General features: G+C 43.3%; 1 protein-coding gene across 1 annotated transcript in view; it reads left to right on the top strand.

Annotated features, from left to right (window-relative positions):
* Nucleotides 1–21,380, top strand: part of NCLN (nicalin) — a 336,835-nt gene that overhangs the window by 186,442 nt on the left and 129,013 nt on the right. The window lies entirely within an intron of this gene.

Genomic DNA, 21,380 nt, shown 5'->3' with positions numbered 1-21,380 from the left:
TATTGCATGCAGCTGAACAAGTTGGAAAGCATACTTTGCAATGTGGTTTTGATTTCTTAGAGTCCTCCTGCAGGGCCGCAGTTACAGGATCTGTGATTAGGAGGCATGCCTGGTTAAAGCAACAAAATTTACCTGATCATGTTAAAGCTAAATTGCTAGATGCACCTTTACAGCATGATTCTCTGTTTGGTATTAAGGCAGAAAAGATTTTAAAGAAAATGGAAGACAAAGCTAAGTCTATGCAAACTGTTAAAGACTTCTTACAAGTGCAGCCCCCAAGATTCATTAGACACTGGTCTACCAAAAATCGATCTTTTCCTGTGTCAGTCAGAGCTCAAAGGGGCAAATCCAGACGCCCTAAGGGTTCCAGATACCAGGCACAAGATTCATACAGGTCAAAGCAATGGGGTGCTTCCACCTCCAAATCTGGAGGAGATAAGTGGAAACCTACAGAAAGCAATCCCAATTACTTCCCTCTGCCTACACCAAGCACTTATCTTTTGGCAGCACCCATAGGGGGAAAATTAGCAGTTTTTGCTCAAAATTGGCAGTTAATAACCCAGGACAAGTAGGTACTAAACATCATATCACAGGGATATAGATTCCATTTCCACACTCTGCCAAAAAAAATCAATGGGCAGAGGCACAGAAACAGGTTACTTCCCTCATGGATATGGGGGCCATTCAGCCAGTACCAGAACAGGAAGAAGGACAAGATTTTTACTCAAGACTGTTCTTGGTACTCAGAAAGGACAAGGCCTGGTGGCCAAAATTCAAAATGCTGACTTTACAGCAGCTTCTGCCCATGCTGGGCAAGAATGCTTGGCTGGTGATTTTAGACCTAAAAGAGGCATACCTGCATGTCCCAATAAGACAATCGTGCAGAAGATACCTCAGATTCAAGGCTGGCTTAATGCATTACCAATTCTTTGCACTGCCCTTTGGCTTATCTACTGCGCCCATGGTCTTTACAAAGTGCCTGGCACCAGTAATTGCATTTTGCAGACAAAGAAGTATACAGATGTATCCTTACTTGGACAACTGTATCATTCAAGCAGAGAACAAGGACACTCTTCTTCGACACCTGGCGTTTGTAAAAAGGCTTCTAACATGCCTAGGGTACACAATAAACAAAAAGAAATCATAACTGGTACCCTCTCAAAAGATAACATTCCTGGGTGCAAGCTTGAATACAACTGCCCAGATGGCTTATCTCACACCAGACAAACAAAGGCAACTGACTACTTACTTCAAACTGATGGCAACAAAAACCCAGTTTTCTGCAAGACAAATTCTGCAGGCTCTGGGCTTCATGGCATCCTGCATCCTACTGATTCCATATGCAAGACTGCATATGAGGAAACTTCAATGGTACCGAAAAAGTTTATGGAGTCAACATTCTCACAGTCTAGAAACAATGATTCCTCTCATTCCCTGCCTGCAACAGGAGTTTCTATGGTGGGCAAAGGCATGTCACCAAAACATGGGACGAACATTCACTCTACCTCCTACCAGCCCAACCATAAAAACAGATGCATCAGATTATGCCTGGGGGGGCCCACATGGCAAGAAGATGCATTCATGGCATATGGTCACCAAAACAAATGCATCTGCACATCAACCAGAAAGAGATGCTAGCTGTTCAAAATACCCTAACAGCCTTCAAGGACTTACTTCATCCAGGACAACTACTGATAAAGACGGACAACACCACAGTCATGTGGTATATAAACAAGCAAGGGGGCACACACTCATACCCCCTCTGCAGATTAGCCGTGGCACTGTGGAACATAGCTTTGACCTACCAAACCATCTTCAAGCTCAATTCCTGCCAGGAAAACAAAACACTCTGACAGATGATTTAAGCAGAAACCGTATGGATCATCATGAGTGGAAACTAAATCCACAAGTCTTCAGCATGATAACAGACAAATGGGGGGAGCCCAGACATAGATCTGTTTGCCTCCCCTCAAAATTATCAATTGAAAAGAGTCTGCACAAGGACTTATCACAGACAAGCATGGAAAGTGGACACCCTATCCTTCAGTTAGAAAAAAACCTATCAGTTTACGCCTTTCCTCCTCTGCCTCTTCTCCCCAACGTCCTCCTAAAAGTCAGACAAGAGAAACCAAAGATGATACTAATTGCCCCAGACTGGCCCCGCCAATACTGGTACCCAGTCCTAAGGAACTTGTCTCAATACCCAGCTTGGACCTTGCCTCAAAGACCACAACTACTGTCCCAGCAAAACGATCATATCCTGCACAATCAACTACAGACTCTGATGTAGTCATACAAACAACACCTCTCAGTAAAGCTGTGGTGGATGTCATTTTGGAAGCCAGAAGGCCTAGTACTAGAAAAGCGTATGCTGACAAATGGAAGAGATTCTGTGCTTGGAATCAAGCACAAGGAACTGATGACAGCAGAACTAAATATTTTTCAGATATTGCAATACTTAACTGAGATGCTTGACAAAGGCCTATCTTTCTCATCAACTAAAATCCATGCCTCTGCCATTTCAGCTCATTACAATAGAGAGCCACCAATCTTTTCTCATCCTTTACTAAAGCAGTATCTTAGAGGAGCCAAAAATTTAAGGCCTCCTAGAAGATCACCATTGCCTGCATGGGACCTCAATTATGTGTTGGAAAAGCTCACCCTGCCTCCATTTGAACCAGCTGCTACCGCTGATATAAAGTTCTTATGGAAAACCGCTCTTCTACTAGCAATTACTTCAGCAAGAAGAGTTTCAGAACTATAGGCCCTCATGGCTATAGAGCCTTTTATCATATTTTACCCAGACAGGGTATCTCTGAGGACAAATCCTACTTTTGTGCCTATGGTGGTTTCCAGTGTGGTTCTTAACCAAACAATGCAACTGCTAAACTTTTATCCAAATCCGCAGAACAAGGGGGAGAGAATTCTGCATTCCTTGGACATACACAGACAGTTAAGATTCTACTTAAGCAGAACTAAAGCTCTAAGAAAAACTGAGGAATTACCAGTGGCATATGCTGCAGGATCAGAGGGCAAGGCAATTTCAAAGCAGACGATTTCAAAGTCGATAAGCCACTGCATCCATTTCTGCTACTTACACCATGGTAAACCTGTGCCCAAGAACCTTAGGTCTCATTCCACTAGAGCTGCAGCTACTTCAGCAGCCTTTCTAAGGGGAGTACCAACCTAAGACATTCTAGAGGCTGCTACTAGGAGTTCTGTTCACACCTTTACAAAGCATTATCATTTGCCTCTTTACTCTAAATCCAGAGCAGGCTTTGCCACTGCAGTTCTGCAGGGCCTTATAGCCGCTCCTAAAGCTGTTTAGCTCTAGCCCCCCAACCATAGCTTTGGGATTCTACCCAAATATAATGACTGCAACAGTGAAACACGAAGAACATAGTACAGTTGTGTACACTTACCACAAATGTAGATGTTTGAGTGTATTCACTGTTGCAGTCCAGGTCACCCTCCCGCCATCCCCCTGTCATTCTGGAGTTTTTCTTTCCTTCTCTATCTTTTACAGCCTATGTGGTATATTTGCTTGTAGATGAAGGTAAAGTTTATTTTGATGCATGTTGTGTCTTTTGGCTTTTCCCGGTTAGGGGTCGCCACAGCGGAACTCCGGTCTGCTAATGATTGGCAGTAGATTTTTACGTGCCGAGTTGCCAGCCCTGACACACAACCTTCAACGAAGGTACGCCCATTCATGCACGTCTCCACACAGAAGACGCTTTAGCTGAGAATCGAACAGGACAAGCTACCGCAGCACCACCTAATGTGTGTGTGTATATATATATATATATATATATATATATATATGTGTATATATATATATATATATATATATATATATGTGTATATATATATATATATATATATATATATATGTATATATATATATATATATATATATATATGTGTATATATATATATATATATATATATATATGTATATATATATATATATATATATATATATATATATATGTATGTATATATATATATATATGTATATATATATATATATATATATATGTATATATATATGTATATATATGTATATATATATATATGTATATATATGTATATATATGTATATTTTGGAATTCAGGCCGACTGAGGGCAAACCCGCCAGCCGATTACCCAAATGTAATGACTGCAACAGTGAATACACTCAAACATCTACATTTATGGTAAGTGTACACAACTGTACTTTCTCAGGGTCCCAAGGTCATTAAGGCCTCTACTGCCAAAAATCCTACCCCTTCTGATAGAGACTCCAGGGCGCTGGATAGAGGGGGTAAGAAGATTTACACGTCTGCAACCTTGTCAATTAGGGCTTTAAACTGTCAATTTCATGTGCTTAAATATCATCAGCATGTCATGGGACTACTTAAACAGAAAATTGTTAGTCTCTGACTGTGTGGAAAATAAAGAATTGCAGGATTTATTGCATTCAGCTGAACAAGTAGGAAAACATACTTTGCAATGTGGTTTTGATTCCTTGGAGGCCTCTTGCAGGGCTGCTGTAACTGGATCTGTGCTAAGAAGGCATGCTTGGCTCAAAGAGCAAACTCTGCCTGACCATGTTAAAGCAAAATTGATGGATGCTCTTTTGCAACAGGACCATCTCTTTGGTAATAAGGCTGAAGAAGTGTTAAAGATGGAAGATAAAGCTAAATCTATGCAAATTGTGAAAGATTTCTTACAAGTGCAACCTCCAAGATGTAGTAGGCACTGGCCTACTAAGAACTGGTCCTTTCCAGTCCCCTCAAGAGCCGCTCAAGTAAAATCAAGACATTCCAAAGGCTCCAGGTTTCAGTTACAAGGAACTTTTAGAACAAAACAATTGGGTACCTCCACCTCCAAATTTGGAGGCAACAAGGCACCTCCCTATGGTAAACCGTCTCAATGACCACCCTCTTCACCAAGCACTTACCTCTTAGCCGCCCCTTTTGGGGGAAAACTAGCACTTCATGCATGAAACTGGCAAGTTGTTACCCAAGACAAATGGGCTTTAAATATAGTATCCCAGGGATACAGATTTCACTTCCACACGTTGCCAATCCCAAATGGATGGCCAGATCTGCCACCAAATCAGTCGGCAGAGGCCCAGAAACAAGTTCTGTCCCCCATGAACATGGAGGCTATTCAACCAGTACCAGAAGAGGAAAAGGGACAAGGTTTCTATTCTAGACTTTTCCTGGTACCCAGAAAAGACAAATCATGGCATCCAATTCTGGACTTATCCACTCTAAACACATTTCTGGACATTCCAAAATTCAAGATGCTGACTCAACAGTTACTACCTATGCTAGGCAAAGATGCCTGGTTGGTAGCTCTAGACTTAAGAGGCTTACCTGCATATCCCAATCAAGGAATCTTGCAGAAGATACCTCCGCTTCAAAGCAGGCTACTTGCATTACCAGTTCTCTGCACTGCCCTTTGTCTTATCTAAGTGCCTGGCACCAGTAATTGCATTTTGCAGGCAAAGAAATATTCAAAGATAGCCATACCTGGACGATTGTCTAATTCAGGCAGAAAACAAGGACATTCTTCTAAACCATCTGGAGTTTGTAAAAAGGGTTCTAACTTGTCTAGGGTACACCATAAACGAAAAGAAATCACAACTGGTACCCTCTCAGAAAATTACATTCCTGGGTGCAAGCTTGAATACAACTGCCCAGATGGCTTACCTTATTCCAGAAAAGCAAATTCAATTGATTACTTACTTCAAACAGGTGGCCACAAAAACCCAGCTATCTGCAAGACAAATTCTGCAGGCCTTGGGGTTCATTGCCTCCTGCATTCTTCTAATTCCATATGCAAGACTGCATATCAGGAAACTTCAGTGGTACTTAAAAAGTTTATAGAGTCAACATTGTCACAGCCTGGAAACAATGATTCCTATAATACCTTGCCTGCAACTAGAGTTCCTATGGTGGGCAGAGGCCTGCCGCCAAAACAAGGAACTGTCATTCACCCCACCTCCTGCCGCCCAAACCCGAACAGACGCATCAGACTATGCTTGGGGGGGGGGCTCATCTGGCAGGTAAGTGCATTCAGGGCAAATGGAGCCTAAACCAAATGCACCTACATATCAATCAGAAAGAGATGCTAGCTGTACAGAATGCTCTGACAGCCTTCAAGGACTACCTTCATCCAGGAAAACGAATGATAAGGCCAGACCACACCACAGTTATGTGGTACATAAACAAGCAGGGGGGTACACATTCCTACCCCCTTTGCAGACTAGCCATGACATTGTGGAACATGGCCTTGACCCATCAGGTGCAACTACAAGCTCAATTCTTGCCAGGAAAGCTAAATACTCTGGCAGATGAACTAAGCAGAAATATTATGGACCCACACGAATGGAAATTGGAACAAGTTTTCAACATGTTGCCACGCAAATGGGGGAACCCAAATGTAGATCTTTTTGCCTCACCCCAGAAATATCAGTTGGACAAATTCTGCGCAAGAATTCATCACAAACAAGCTTGGAAAGTGGATGCTCTATCATCCAGCTCGAAAAACCTATCAGTCTATGCCTTTCCCCCTCTGCCTCTGCTCCCCAATGTTCTACTAAAAGTCAAACAGGACAAACCAAAAATGATTCTGATTGCTCCAGACTGGCCTCGCCAACACTGGTACCCACTCCTGCGCAATGTGTCACACCTTCCTCCGTGGCACCTGCCTCAGACACCTTACCTACTGTCTCAGCAGAACTACCAAATTCTGCACACTCAGCTCCAAACTTTGAATCTTGCAGTGTGGCTAATCAACTAATTTCACCCTTGGCATCCCTCAGCAAACCAGTGATGGATGTCATTTTGGAGTCTAGAAGACCTAGTACTAGAAAATCTTATGCTGACAAATGGAAAAGATTCTGTGCCTGGAACCAATCACAAGGAATGCAATGCCCAATATTCCTCAGATTCTACGATACTTAATTGAGATGCTTCACAAGGGCCTATCTTTTTCTTCCATAAGAATCCATGCCTCTGCCATTTCAGCTCATTACAACACGGAACCTCCCCTCTTTTCTTATCCTCTGCTAAAGCAGCATCTCAGAGAGGCCATAAATTTATGATCTCCCAGGAGAGCACCAACTCCTGCATGGGACCTCAATTTTATTTTGGAAAAACTCACTCTCCCACCTTTTGAGACAGCTGCTACTGCAGACCAATTTTTTTTCTCATGGAAAACAGCTTTCCTTTTAGCAGTCACTTCGGCTAGAAGGATTTCAGAATTACAGACTCTTATGGCAGTGGAGCCTTTCATTATTTTTTATCCTGACAGGGTGGCTCTCAGAACCAATCCATCTTTCATGCCTAAGGTGGTATCCGGTGTGGCTCTTAATCAGACCATTCATCTGCCAACTTTCTTCCCCAATCCACAGAACAAGGATGAGAGTATTCTGCATTAATTGGATGTACACAGACAACTTAGATTCTACTTAAACAGGATGAAATCTGTAAGAAAGTCTGAGCAACTACTGGTGGCATTTGCTACAGTGGCAGAGGAAAAGCTATTTCAAAGCAGACTATTTCCAAATGGATATGCCATCCCCAAGTGGATCAGATCTCATTACACCAGGGCTGCATCTACTTCTGCAGCCTTTCTCAGAGGGGTTCCTACCAGAACCATTCTAGAAGCTGCTACCTGGAGCTCCGTTCATACGTTCACCAAACATATTGCCATTGACCTCTTTTCTCTAAATCCAGAGCTGGCTTTGCCACTGCTGTCCTGCAGGGCCTTATAGCTGCTCCTAATGCTGTATAAATCCATCCTCCCAACCATAGCTTTGGGATTCTACCCAAATGTAATGACTGCAACAGTGAAACACGAAGAACATAGTACAGCTGTGTACACTTAACATAAATGTAGATGTTAGTGTATTCATTGTTGCAGTCCTGGTTACCCACCCTCCATCACCCTGTTTTTCTTTTACTGTACCTCTCCTTTCTTTTACTATGCTTAAAAGCCTTTTTGGGTGTATTTGATTTTGTTTGGAGGTATATTTTTTGTGTTTTAAACTTGTATATTTATATATATTTTGCTCCCCATTTGGGGGGCACTTGACATCTGGGGCAAGAAAAACCTGATGTAATGGCGTCAGCTGCATGTTTTATACCCCTGATGACTTGACGTCATGGAAGAAGGGACAGCAACAGACGCAGGACCCAAGACTTTGTTAATCAGGCCGACTGAGGGCAACCTGCCAGCAGATTACCCAAATGTAATGACTGCAACAGTGAATACATTCGAACATCTACATTTATGGTAAGTGTACACAACTGTACTTTGCTGGTGTGGTCACTGAAGCATATGACTTTAAATGTAAGCAAACTCACTACTGTGAGTAGGAGAGCTTTCCTGGCCTCAATAGAAGTAGTGTTTCAGAGACATCATAGATATTCTCTCATTATATGTTGGCTTGACAAGCACTAGGAGGCAAACTCTTGGGAGTAACTTCTAGGCCTCAACCTTTATAACATAGGAGAGGTTCTCCAGAAAATATACTTTTGACGTTGTGGACTTTATGCCCTTGGATAGGTTAAAAAGTGAAAATGAGCAGATGATGGGCTCATTTACAGAAGGGCAAGGTGCTAAAAGAGTTTGGTAGCATTTTGCAGACAGAACAACTGCAGGATTGTCATTCCAAAGGACTTATGAATGTTGCGTACAAAGCCCTGCATGAGGCATGAACACCTGTGGGGAAGGAGGTTAAAGCCACTGGTCAAGAATGATGAGAGCTCTTCAAGCAAGTGCTTTGAAGGAGTTTTAAATAAGCTGGTTTAGAATGTTTGGAAATGTGGTCTTACCAGTAAAATGCAGTATGGTGTAACTACCTCTCAGATATGCCATGAATTCAAGGAGGTACAGAATTTTTGCTTGGAAACATCTGTTCAACTATTTCTGTACCCATTACAGAATATGTAACCTGTTCCCCTGGGCCTTGGGAGTTTGAGATTTTTGTGTGGGTTATCAGAAACATGTCTCATATTATTTGGGAGTACAAACAAGTCATGGACTTTGAGGTCAGTTGCTTTGTTTAAAACTTCTTCAGCGCAGAGTATCTGTGTGATATTAACTTGAACCACCATCCTCACATACCTCAAGCATTACAAATTAGGTGTACAGTCTGTTAGCAAGGATGTATGGATTAACTTTCTTCTTTGTCTGGGGTTGGTTTCCCCCTCTAGTACTTTTCTCATGTTGAAAGGTTTTTATTGCAGTACTTAATCCTTATTAAAGAACCTGTAAGTACAGCTTTGTGAGTAGATTCACCATAATGCTAGATATCTGAATAACAGGATCACTGCTGCAGTTTGGGCTCTTCCCCATCCTCTGTCTCTACCAGCTTTGTTGCAGATTGGATAGAAGTGATATGGGCCTGCCTTCCTTCCAGGGTGATGACAGTCTTCATGACCCTACAATTTTCTGCGTGCTTTTATGGTAAACTTAAGTACACCTTGTGACTACTTACACCAGAGAAGAGTAGGATTAATGCAGTGCTACTGATGTTCTTCGTATTTCACTGTTGCAGTCATCACATTTGGGGGTTAGCTGCTTGCAGTAGCCCTCAGTCGGCTTGATTATCAAAGTCTTGGGTCCTGCGTCGGTTGCGGTCTCATCTTCCGTGACGTCAGGTAGTCAGGGGTATAAAGCATGCAGCCGACACCATTACATCAGTCTTTCTTGCCGTGCGGTGCCCGAAGCCGAAGCAGTTCGCAAGTGCTGGTCAGCCGACTCCTGAAATTTTCATTTTCGAGTTTCAGAACCAAAATCTTTAACTAAAGCTAAGTACCCCGTTGGGGAAACTTTTTCTTGCTCTAAACAGATTTCTTGTGGAAAGCAAATGACTCCTAAAGATAATCATTCGTACTGTATTCCTTGCCTAGGCCCTGGCCACGACGTACCTTGCTGTCGGTTTTGTGCCTTATTTAAGCAATGAACTATTCGTCTGTATATTTACGCTTCTAAATATTTTGGTACTCTGTTCAATTATCCAGATATGTCTTCGGTAAGCCATCCTACTACTGACATTCCGAAAAAACTCAGATAAAGACAGAGACAGTCCGCTTAGGTCCAAAGCTGCCAACGAAGCTTCTCCTAAGCCAGTTCGCCAGTACTCCGTGAGGTGCTTTTGCAGCCCCTGATACCTACTACTTCAGATTCGCAAGCCTCTACTGAGACCCATTCAGAGTCCGGTATGCCGCATGATGCTTCAACTGTGGAACCTGTGGATGTCTCTGCCTTGGATGGTTCCAGAGCCGCTGTGCAGGCACCAGCTTCTGAGGGCGTATTCAGGCCTACTGACTTGCATATTAAACTGACGCCATCTTCTTCAAGGCCTAAAACTCGAACCATCCCTAAAACACAAGTCACCCAGATCGCATGGTCAGGCCTCTATGCCTAAAAAACAAATGATAAGAATGGCTGAATACCTTATTAATTTAATCAGGGGAAGCCAACCTTCCCCCTCTAGGAGAGACCTAGGACTGAATTTGCTTATACTTCTGACCAGGATTCTGAAATTTCTGTTTCTTCTGATGACCAGGATTTACCCTTCTCTACCTATGAGGATTCTGATACAGAGGACTCTAGTCTTTCTGCTTCTCCCCCCAGAGGATTTCTCTGTTGGTGAAACCTTACATACTTTTTGGGAGCATTTTCGCTGGGAAAGCCAGGATTACTCTGATTCTAAAAAGAGGCTTAGGGATTTCTTACAGCTGCCCCAACACAGGCCTTTAGCTATCTCCTCCTATACTAGACATTGTTGATGATGCCTTTTCGGAATCTAGCTTGGCCCCTGACTCTTTATCTCCTGCTCCCAGAAAACCTGATAGATATTACAGGGTTCCTGATTCTCACAAGTTCCTTTTTAAAAACCCTGCTGCAGATCCAGAGACCATTTCACAGGGACCCAAGGGCATAAAGGCTACTACTGCCAAAAATCCCACCCCCTCTGATAGAGACTCCAGGGTGCTGGATAGATGGGGTAAGAAGGTATACACTTCTGCAACCTTGGCCATTAGGGCCTTAAACTGCCAGTTTCATATGTTAAAGTATCAGCAGCATATTATTGGATTGCTTAAACAGAAAATTATGTTGATTCCCGACTGTGCTGAAAATAAGGATTTACAGGATGTAATACATTCTGCTGAAGGTTGGAAAACATACCTTGCAATGTGGTTTTTATTCGCTAGAGGCATCTTGCAGGGCTGCTGTCACTGGGTCTGTACTTAGAAAGCATGTTTGGCTTAAGGAGCAATATTTGCCCGATGTTAAAGCTAAATTGCTGGATGCTCCCTTAAATCAGGACTGCCTGTTTGGCAACAAAGCAGAAGAAGTTCTTAAAAAGATGAAGGAAAAAGCAAAATCTATGCAAACTGTTAAAGATTTCCTACAAGCACAGCCTGCAAGATTTAGTAGGCATTGGCCCTCTAAGAATTGGTCCTTTCCTGCCTCTTCCAGGCCTTCTCAGACTAAACCCAGAACCAGCAGAACACTCAGGCTTCAGTCCCAGGGTACGCACAGGAATAAGCAGTGGGGGGCTCCCATTTCCAAATCAGGGAGTAGTAAAACTCCCCCCTATGGTAAGCAGTCTCACTGACTTAACTTTAAAACTTCCAAGCACTTCTCAACTGACTGCTCCTTTAGGGGGAAAGTTTGCTCTGCGGGCAAAAAACTGGGAACTCATCACCCAGGACAAATGGGTTTTAAGTATAGATTCCCAAGGATACAGATTTCACTTCCACACGTTACCAACTCCAAACGATTGGCCAGATCTTACCCCCGAATCAGTGGGCAGAAGCTCAAAAGCAAGTACTCTCTGTCTTAAGCATAAAGGCTACTCAGACTGTACCAGAAGAGGAAAAGGGACAAGGTTTCAACTCAAGACTTTCCTGGTACCCAGAAAAGACAACTCACGATGTCCTATCCTGGACCTTTCCATCTTAAACACCTATTTGGTGATTCCAAAATTCAAGATGCTAACTCTTCAACAGTTGCTACCTATGATAGGCAAAGATGCCTGGTTGGCAACACTGAATTTAAAGGAAGCCTACCTGCACATCCTAATCGGGGAATCTTGCAGAAGATATCTACGCTTCAAAGCAGGCTACATGCACTATAGGTTCTCTGCACTGCACTTTGGCTTACCTTACTGCACCCAGAGTATTCCCAAAGTGTCTTGCTCCAGTCATTGCATTTTGCAAGCAAAGAAATATTCAAATATACCCATACCTGTACGAGACTGCGGTGGTGGTGCTGCGGTAGCGTTGTCGCCTCACAGTAAGATGTCCTGTTCGATTCTTAGCTAGAGCATCTTCTGTGTGGAGACGTGCGTGAATGGGCATACCTTCGTTGAAGGTTGTGCGTCAGGGCCGACAGCTCGGCACGTAAAAATCTACTGCCCGTCATTAGCGGACCGGAGTTCTACTGTGGTGACCCTTAACTGGGAAAAGCTGAAAGACCCAACAAACCCATACCTGGACGATTGTCTAATTCAGGCAGAAAGCCAGGACACGCTTTTGTATCATCTGGCATTTGTACAAAAGGTGCTAACATGTCTGTGGTACACCATAAATGAAAAGAAATCACATCTGGTATCCTATCAACAAATTATATCCCTGGGAGCAAGCTTGAACACAACTTCCCAGATGGCTTTCCTCATGCCAGAGAAACAAATTAATTTGACAACTTACTTCAAACTAATGGTCACAAAAACCCTGCTATCTGCAAGGCAAATATTGCAAGCCTTTGGGTTCATGTCCTCCTGCATTCTACTAATTCCATATGCAAGACTGCATATGAGGAAACTACAGTGGTATCTAAAAAGCCTATGGTGTCAACATTCTCAGGATCTAGAAGCAATGATTCCTATCATACCTTGCCTACGGTTAGAGTTCCTTTGGTGGGCAGAGGCCTACCATCAAAACAAGGGACTACCATTCACTCTACCCCCTGCTGCCCAAACCCTAACAAACACATCAGACTATGCATGGGGGGCTCACCTGGCAGGGAAGTGCATTCAGGACAAATGGAACCCAAGTCAAATGCACCTGCATACCAATCAAAAAGAAATGTTAGCTGTACAGAATGCTCTGACAGCCTTCAAGGACCACATTCTTCCAGGACAATTCATGGTAAAGACGGATAACACCACTGTTGTGTGGTACATAAACAAGCATGGGGGTACCCATTCTTACCCCCTCTGCAGACTAGCCATGGCTCTGTGGAACACAGCCTTGCTCTACCAAGTGCATCTACAGGCTCAATTCCTGCCAGGGAAACTAAATATATTGGCAGGTGAACTAAACGGAAATCTTATGGACCCACACGAGTGGAAACTGAAACCAAAGACTTTTCAACATGTTGATAAACAAATGGGGGAGCCCAGATGTAGACCTGTTTGCCTCCCCAGAACTACCAATTGGACAAATTCTGTACAAGGACTTCCCACAAACGAGCTTGGAAATTGGATGCTCTGTCCTTCAGCTGGAAAAATCTATCAGTTTATGCCTTTCCTCCTCTGCCTCTCCTCTCCAAAGTACTACTAAAGATCAAACAGGACAAACCAAGGACGATACTGATTGCACCAGACTGGCCACGCCAACACTGGTACCCCCTCTTGCACAGTGCGTCATTGCTGGCTCCATGACACCTGCCTCAGACCCCTACCCTGCTGTCACAGCAGGAGAGTTAGATTCTGCACCTTCAGTTTCAAACCCTGAACCTGGCAGCCTGGCTAATTACCAAATTTTTCTGTTACCACCCCTCAGTAAACAAGTGTTGGATGTCATTTTGGAGGCAAGGAGGTCTAGTACTAGAAAATCTTATGCTGAAAAATGGAAAAGATTCTGTGCCTGGAACCAAACTCAAGGGATGGGCACAGCAGCGCCCAATTTACCTCAGATTCTTCAATACTTAACTGAGATGTTTCACAAGGGCCTTCCTTTTTCCTCCATCAAAATTCACACCTCAGCCATTTCAGCTCATTACAACACAGAACCACCCCTCTTTTCTCATCCACTGCTCAAGCAGTTCCTCATAGGAGCCAAAAACTTAAGACCACACAGAAGAGCCCCAACTCCAGCCTGGGACCTTAACTTTGTATTGGAAAAACTCACTCTTCCTCCTTTTGAGCCAACTGCAAGTACAGAGTCAAAATTCCTTTCTTGGAAAATAGCCTTCCTTTTAACAATCACTTCAGCAAGAAGGGTATCTGAATTACAGGCCCTTATGGTAGTGGAGACTCATCTTTCATGCAGACAGGGTGTTCCTCAGGACCAATCCCTCCATGCCCAAGGTGGTATCCAGTGTGGCTCTTAATCATTCCATTTATTTGCCAACTTTCTTTTCTAATCCACAGAACAAAGGGGAACGGATACTGCACTCCTTAGATGTGCACAGACAACTTGGATTTTACTTGGACAGGACTAAACCTCAAAGGAAATCTGAACAACTGCTGGTAGCACTTGCTGCAGGGGCATAGGAGAAGGCTATTTCAAACAATTTCTAAATGGATAGGCCATTGCATTCATTTCTACTATAAGCACCATGGAAAACCTATCCCACAGGGGATTAGACCCCATTCAACCAGGGCTGCATCTACCTCTACATACTTTTCACCAAGCATTACCATTTGCCAGTTTTCTCTAAATACAGAGCTGGATGTTCTTCGTCTTCCATTGCTGCAGTCCTTACTATTGGGTATAGTCCGCATCCAGTCGGCCCGAATACCAGAGTATAAGGCTGACGTCGGTCAGGGCGCATTAGACTGACGTCAGTACGTCAGGGTACTAATGCGCATGACCGGCGTCATATCCTCAGTCTTTTGCCGCGTGATCCGATGCAGAAGCAGTTTTGCGAGTGCAGGTTGGCGTTCTGAAATATTTCAAACCGGAGTTTCAGACCGAATCAGAGTTGGCTAAAACATTTTGGTTTTTCTTGCCTCAGTATTTAACCGGATGTCAGAAAAGTGAATAACTGTATTTCTTGTGGTAAACAAATACCTCATAGGGATTACCATACATTATGTATACCTTGTTTAGGGCCTGAGCACGACGTTGTTGGTTGCGCTCTTGTGCTAAGTTTAACAAACGCACTATTAAGAGGAGGTTAGACTGTGCCAGATTAGTGTTTGGGAAGCGTTGCAATTATAAAATGCCGCCGGATGCTCCGGCGCCGCTTCATCCAAGAAGCGCAAGGACAAAACAGCGAAGCCTAGGGTTGATGAACCGCAGTCCCGGACGTCGGTTCTTTAGATGGCTCAGTGGAGCCAGAGGTTTTGCCAGGAGTTTCTATAGAGTCTCAGGCAGAAACTTTACTGTTACAGGATGTACCCTCTCAGGAGGCAGGCCAGGCTGAGGGGGCTTCTCAGGTAACTATTCTTCCCTCTCTTCCCAAAGTAGTTAGAGCCTCTCCTTCTGTTGCCAAAACTTCTTTAGAGGTAGGCCAACTTCAGCTTCAGTAGGGGCTTCTCCTAGCCTTCGGGTTCTGTGCCTAAGAAACATATGCTTAAAATGGCAGAAGATTTGATTACTATGATTAGAGGTTCTATGGGCCCTCCTGATAAGAGGCCTAGAGTGGAACCAGAGTTTGACAGTTTTGAACAGGGTTCGGGGCTTCTGAGTCTTCTCGGAAGATTTGCAGGAGTATCCTCATTATTCTGATTCTGATGTGGATGATGCCACTCCTTGCTTCTCCTCCTGAGGATTTTTCATTTTCAGAGACTCTGCATTCCATGAGGGAGCACTTTAAATGGGAAGGCCAGGATTACTCTGATTCCAGGAAGAGGCTTAGGGAATTCTTGTTTTACCCCAGCATAGGCCCTTAGCTATACCTCCTGTGTTGAATGTGGTGGAAGATGTTTTGCAGAGGCTTCCCTGAACCCTGATTCTTTGCCTCCTGCTCCTGTTAAACCTGATAGGTACTATAGGGTGCCCGAAGCTCATGAGTATTTGTTTAAGAGTCCTAGGGCGGACCCAGAAACTGTTTCTCAGGGGCCTAAAGGTGTTAAGGCCTCTGTGGTTAAAAATCCTGTTCCCACTGACAAAGAGGCAAGGCCGTTAGATAGGTGGGGTAAGAAAGTGTATACTTCTTCCACTCTAGCCATGAGGCGTTGAATTGTCAGTTTCACATGCTGAAATATCAAAATTATCTCCTTTCACAATTGAAATCTAAGGTGGATGCTTTGGCGGAAGGTATTGATTGTAAAGGCTTGCTGGATTTAGTTTATGTGTCTGAACAAGTGGGCAAGCATTCTTTGCAATGTGGTTTTGATGCTGTGCAGGCCTCCTCGAGGGTGGCTGCCACTAGTTCTGTTCTTCGCAGGCATGCCTGGTTGAGGATCAAAATTTGGCTGAGCATGTTAAGACAAGGATTTTGGATGCTCCTTTACAGTCTGATGTGTTGTTTGGTTCACCTGTGGAAGCAGTTTTAAAGAAAATGGAGGACAAAGCTAAGTCTATGCAAACTGTTAAAGATTTTTGCAGGTACAGCCACGAAGTTTAGTAGAAATTGGCCTGCTAAGGGGTGGACATATCCTGCTTATGATTCCCAGTCTAGGGGTAGGTCTAGGCGTGGTAGGGGCAGGGCTCAAGGTTCTTTTAGGCCTAGAACAGGGAGTTCACCTGCTCAGACTTCTGGTGAGGGCAGGGGTCAGTCCTTCGTAAACAGACCCAATGACCTGCCTTTTCAACTGCCAGTAGATTCTCGTCTGGCAGCTCCTTTGGAAGGACAACTGTCTCTTTTCAAAGGAAATTGGGATTTAATTACTCAAGACAGATGGGTGTTGGACATCATTCTACCAGTCCCTGTGTCAGAAAGGGGCCTAGGATTTTATTCGCATGTTCCTAGTACCAGAGAAGGGGAACACGTGGAGACTGCTTTTGGATTTATCTCTCCTCAACACTTATCTGGACATTCCCAAGTTCAAGATGTTGACGTTACAACAGCTTTTACCCCTGCTGGGCAAAGATCACTGGATGGTAACTTTAGATCTCAAGGACGCTTACCTTCATGTGCATATCAGGCTAAGTTACAGGAAGTATCTGCGGTTTCAAGCTGGAGATTCTCATTATCAGTTCTCTGCATTGCCCTTTGGCTTATCTACTGAGAGTATTCACAAAGGTTCTGGCTCCAGTGATAGCTTACTTCAGGCTACAAGGACTTCAAATCTATCCTTATTTAGCGACTGCCTGATTCTGGCTCAAGAAAAGGAAGACCTTCTACAGCATCTGGAATATCTTATAGCAGTGCTAAGATGCCTAGGGTATTCTGTGAACGAAATAAAGTCCAGTCTAGTACCCTCTCAAGACATGTGCTTTCTGGGTGTGAGACTGAATACAGCAGCCCAGATGGCCTTTTAACCCCGGACAAACAAAAGAGTCTGTCACTTTACTTCCATCAACTATCTCATCAGTCCGTGCTGACTGCAGAGACAGTCCTTCAAGCATTAGGGTTCATGGCATCTTGTATTCTGGTGCTTCCCAATGCCAAACTGCATATGAGGAAGTTACAATGGTATCTCAAAATGTATAGACACAGCACTGCCAGGATTTAGACACTGTCATTCAAATAATACCTTGCCTTCAAAGAGTATTTTTGTGGTGGGCTCAGGAATGTCACCTAAACAAGGGACTCTCTGTGACCCGGCCAGAGGCGAGTCAGATTTTACCGACAGGTGCCTCAGACATTGCTTGGGAGCTCATCTAAATGTAAAGTGGATACAAGACAAGTGGCCTGCCAGACTACAGCATCTACATATCAACATAAAGGAGATGTTAGCAGTCCAGTTCGCATTGCTGGCTTTCAAGGAGTTACTTCTTCCAGGGCAGGTGTTGATTCTAACAGACAACACAACTGTCATGTGGTACTTCAACAAACAAGGGGAACACATTCTTATCCTCTATGCAGGCATGCAATGATTTTATGGGAGACTAGCACGCTTGCACCTAACTTTTCAGGCAAGGTTTCTGCCAGGAGCACAGAACTCCTTAGCAGATGTGTTAAGCAGACAAATCATGGATCCCCACAAGTGGAAACTGGATCTTCATGTATTTCAGAAATTGACAGTGTCATGGGGAACTCCAGACATAGATCTGTTCGCTTCTCCACTAAACCACCAGCTGCCACAGTTTTGCACGAAGGTTTCATCACACAGCTTGGAAAGTGGATGCTCTGTCTTTCAGTTGGACAAACCTTCATCTGTATGCCTTTCCACCTCTGCCTCTTCTTCCAAAGGTACTGTTAAAGGTCAGACAGGACAGGCCAAGGATGATTTTGATAGCTCCAGATTGGCCTCGGCAACACTGGTACCCTCTACGGAGTCTGGTAAAGAAGCCTCCATGGCCTTAACCTTTGATTCCACATCTGTTATCCCAGCAGGACGGTCATCTGCTCAATGTCAAGCTTCACTCTCTTCCTCTGACAGCCTGGCATATTCTGTGTTGAAACACAGCAGGTCTCAACTTCCTCAACAAGTTTTAAATGTGATTATGGAAGCTAGAAGACCTAGTACAAGGAAAGTGTACGCAGCAAAATGGAAGAGATTTTTATTTTGGAGTAAAGCAAAGAATTTGGAGATTTCTGCCTAATTTGAGTGTGGCTCTTCAATATCTTACTGAGTTACTGGACAAGGGTCTGTCCTTCTCTTCCATCAAGATTCATGCTGCAGCAATCTCAGCTCACTATGATTGTGACCCACCATTGTTTTCATCCTTTGTTCAAGCAGTTTCTTAGAGGGGCTAAGAATATAAGACCCCGAGCTCCTACTCCTGCTTGGGATCTCAATTTTGTGTTGGAAAAACTTACTCTACAACCTTTACTGCTGAATTGAAATATTTGTCATGGAAGACTGCTTTTTGTTGGCTATTACTTCTGCAAGAAGGGTGTCTGAGTTGCAGGCCCTTATGGCAGTCGAGCCCTTTTGATTTTCCATAAGGATAGGGTATCATTACGTACTAATCCTTCCTTTATGCCTAAGGTGGTTTCTAGTGTGGCTTTAAACCAAACTATTCATTTGCCTACCTTTTATGCAGACCCCAAAATAAAGGGAAAAGATTTTGCATACTTTAGATGTACACAGGCAATTGCGTTATTACTTAAGCAGGACTAAGGATTTTAGGCAGTCTCAGCAGTTGTTTGTTTCTTTTGCTTTGAGTTCAGGGCAAGCCTGTGTCAAAACAAACTATTTCTAGGTGGATTGGCTTTTGCATTGCATTTTGTTATTCCCATCATGGCAAGGAGGTTCCAGCTGGGATTAGGCCTCATTCCACTAGGGCTACTGCCACTTCAACAGCAAATCTAGGGTAGGTGGCAGCAAAGGATATTTTGGAAGCAGCTACTTGGAGTTCAGTGCATACTTTCTCTAAGCATTTTCACCTTCCTATCTACTCTAAGTCTAGGGCTGGTTTTGCCACAGCTGTTTTGCAAGGCATGTTGTCAGCTCCTGCTTCTTTATGATTTGCCAGCCTCCCTTACCTCTGCTTTGGGATTCTACCCAATAGTAAGGACTGCAGCAATGGAAGGAAGAACATAGTACAGTTTTGTACCTACCATAAATGTAGATGTTCGAGGATTCCATTGCTGCAGTCCCTCCCTCCTTCCCTCTGTGTTTAGGGGTGGTTGTGTAGGTGATTTACCTGCTTATATTTTTGTATATATTGTTCATGTTTTGGTGCAGGTATTTTGGGCCTTGTCTTTTTAGGGTCTTCTGACATCTGGGGCAAGAAAAGACTGAGGATATGGCCGGTCATGCGCATTAGTACCCTGGCGTACTGGCGTCAGTCTAATGCGCCTGACCGCCAGCCTTATACTCTGGTATTCGGGCCGACTGGATGCGGACTATACCCAATAGTAAGGACTGCAGCAATGGAATCCTCGAACATCTACATTTATGGTAGGTACAAAACTGTACTTTTTACCACTGCAGTCTTGCAGGGCCTTATAGCTGGTCCTAATGCTATCTAAATTCCTCCTCCCATTCTTAGCTTTGGGAATCTACTCAAATGTGATGACTGCTACAGTGAAACATGAAGAACATAGTACAGTTGTGTACACTTACCATAAATGCAGATGTTAGAGTGTATTCACTGTTGCAGTCCTGGTTACCCTCCCTCCAGCTATGCTTAAAAGCTTTTTGGTGTATTTGCTTTTTTAATATGGAAACTAAAACACAGTCAGGGAAGCAGAACAAAGCAGCCGGAGGGCTAATTCCTTAAATGAACGTCACAAGTTATTCAACTCAAGGAAGTAGAATCCAAACTCTCAAAAATCAGTAGTAAAATTTTATTGACAAGAGTTAGCGCTTTCACCTATTCAGGCTTCATCAGACTCAACAAACAGTGGCTGTATAACACAGAATATATACTGCACAGAAGGCGGGAAACAAAATCAATGATTCAATTCAATTAAAACATGAACTATTTAAAGTGCAACTAATCAAAATCACTAACTAATAATGAACAACTAAAATAAAAATAATATTACACAAGTAGGCTTGAAGTGTCAGCTAAGATGTGAAGACCTGAACTACTATACAGAATAAAGCATTACATATATATGAATAAAAACAACAGTGAAAACACTCAATCAATGATAAAAAATATATAATAAAATATACAGCCACTGTTTGTTGAGTCTGATGAAGCCTGAATAGGTGAAAGCGCCAACTCTTGTCAATAAAATTTTACTACTGATTTTTGAGAGTTTGGATTCTACTTCCTTGAGTTGAATAACTTGTGACGTTCGTTTAAGGAATTAGCCCTCCGGCTGCTTTGTTCTGCTTCCCTGACTGTGTTTTAGTTTCCATATTAATTTTCTCAGTTTTAGTCAGGAGAAGTGGTTCACTCCACTAAACGTTATTCTTTGGTGTATTTGCTTTTTTGTTGGAGGTATAACCTTGTGTGTGTGTATATATTTAATTGCTTCCCAATTAGGGGGCCACCTGACATCTTGTGCAAGAAAAACTGATGCAATGGCTTCGACTGTATGCTTTATACCCCTGACTACCTGACGTCACAGAAGATGAGACCGCAACCGACGCAGGACCCAAAACTTTGATAATCAGGCCGACTGAGGGCTACTGCAAGCAGATAACCCCAAATGTGATGACTGCAACAGTGAATACACTCCAACATCTACATTTATGGTAAGTGTACACAACTGTAGTTTTCTTTTGCCTAGCAGCTAACTTGTATCCTTGTTGTGGAGATGAGATTACTTCTGTTCTCATGAAATCCATTACTGTGGTAGGAAGGTTGGAGGGTTAATCCTGTGTATGAGGAGTTGCACTATGGCATTTATTTTTATTTGAATGTTTTTGTTAGTGAATATGTTAATATATCTGTACTTTCTAAAGG

The sequence above is a fragment of the Protopterus annectens genome, chromosome 13.part0 (assembly GCF_019279795.1).
Source record: "Protopterus annectens isolate FY-2018-M chromosome 13.part0, PAN1.0, whole genome shotgun sequence".
NCBI lineage: Eukaryota > Metazoa > Chordata > Ceratodontiformes > Protopteridae > Protopterus > Protopterus annectens.
Note: the sequence above shows the minus strand (reverse complement) of the source record. Positions and strands in the feature narration are given on the sequence as shown.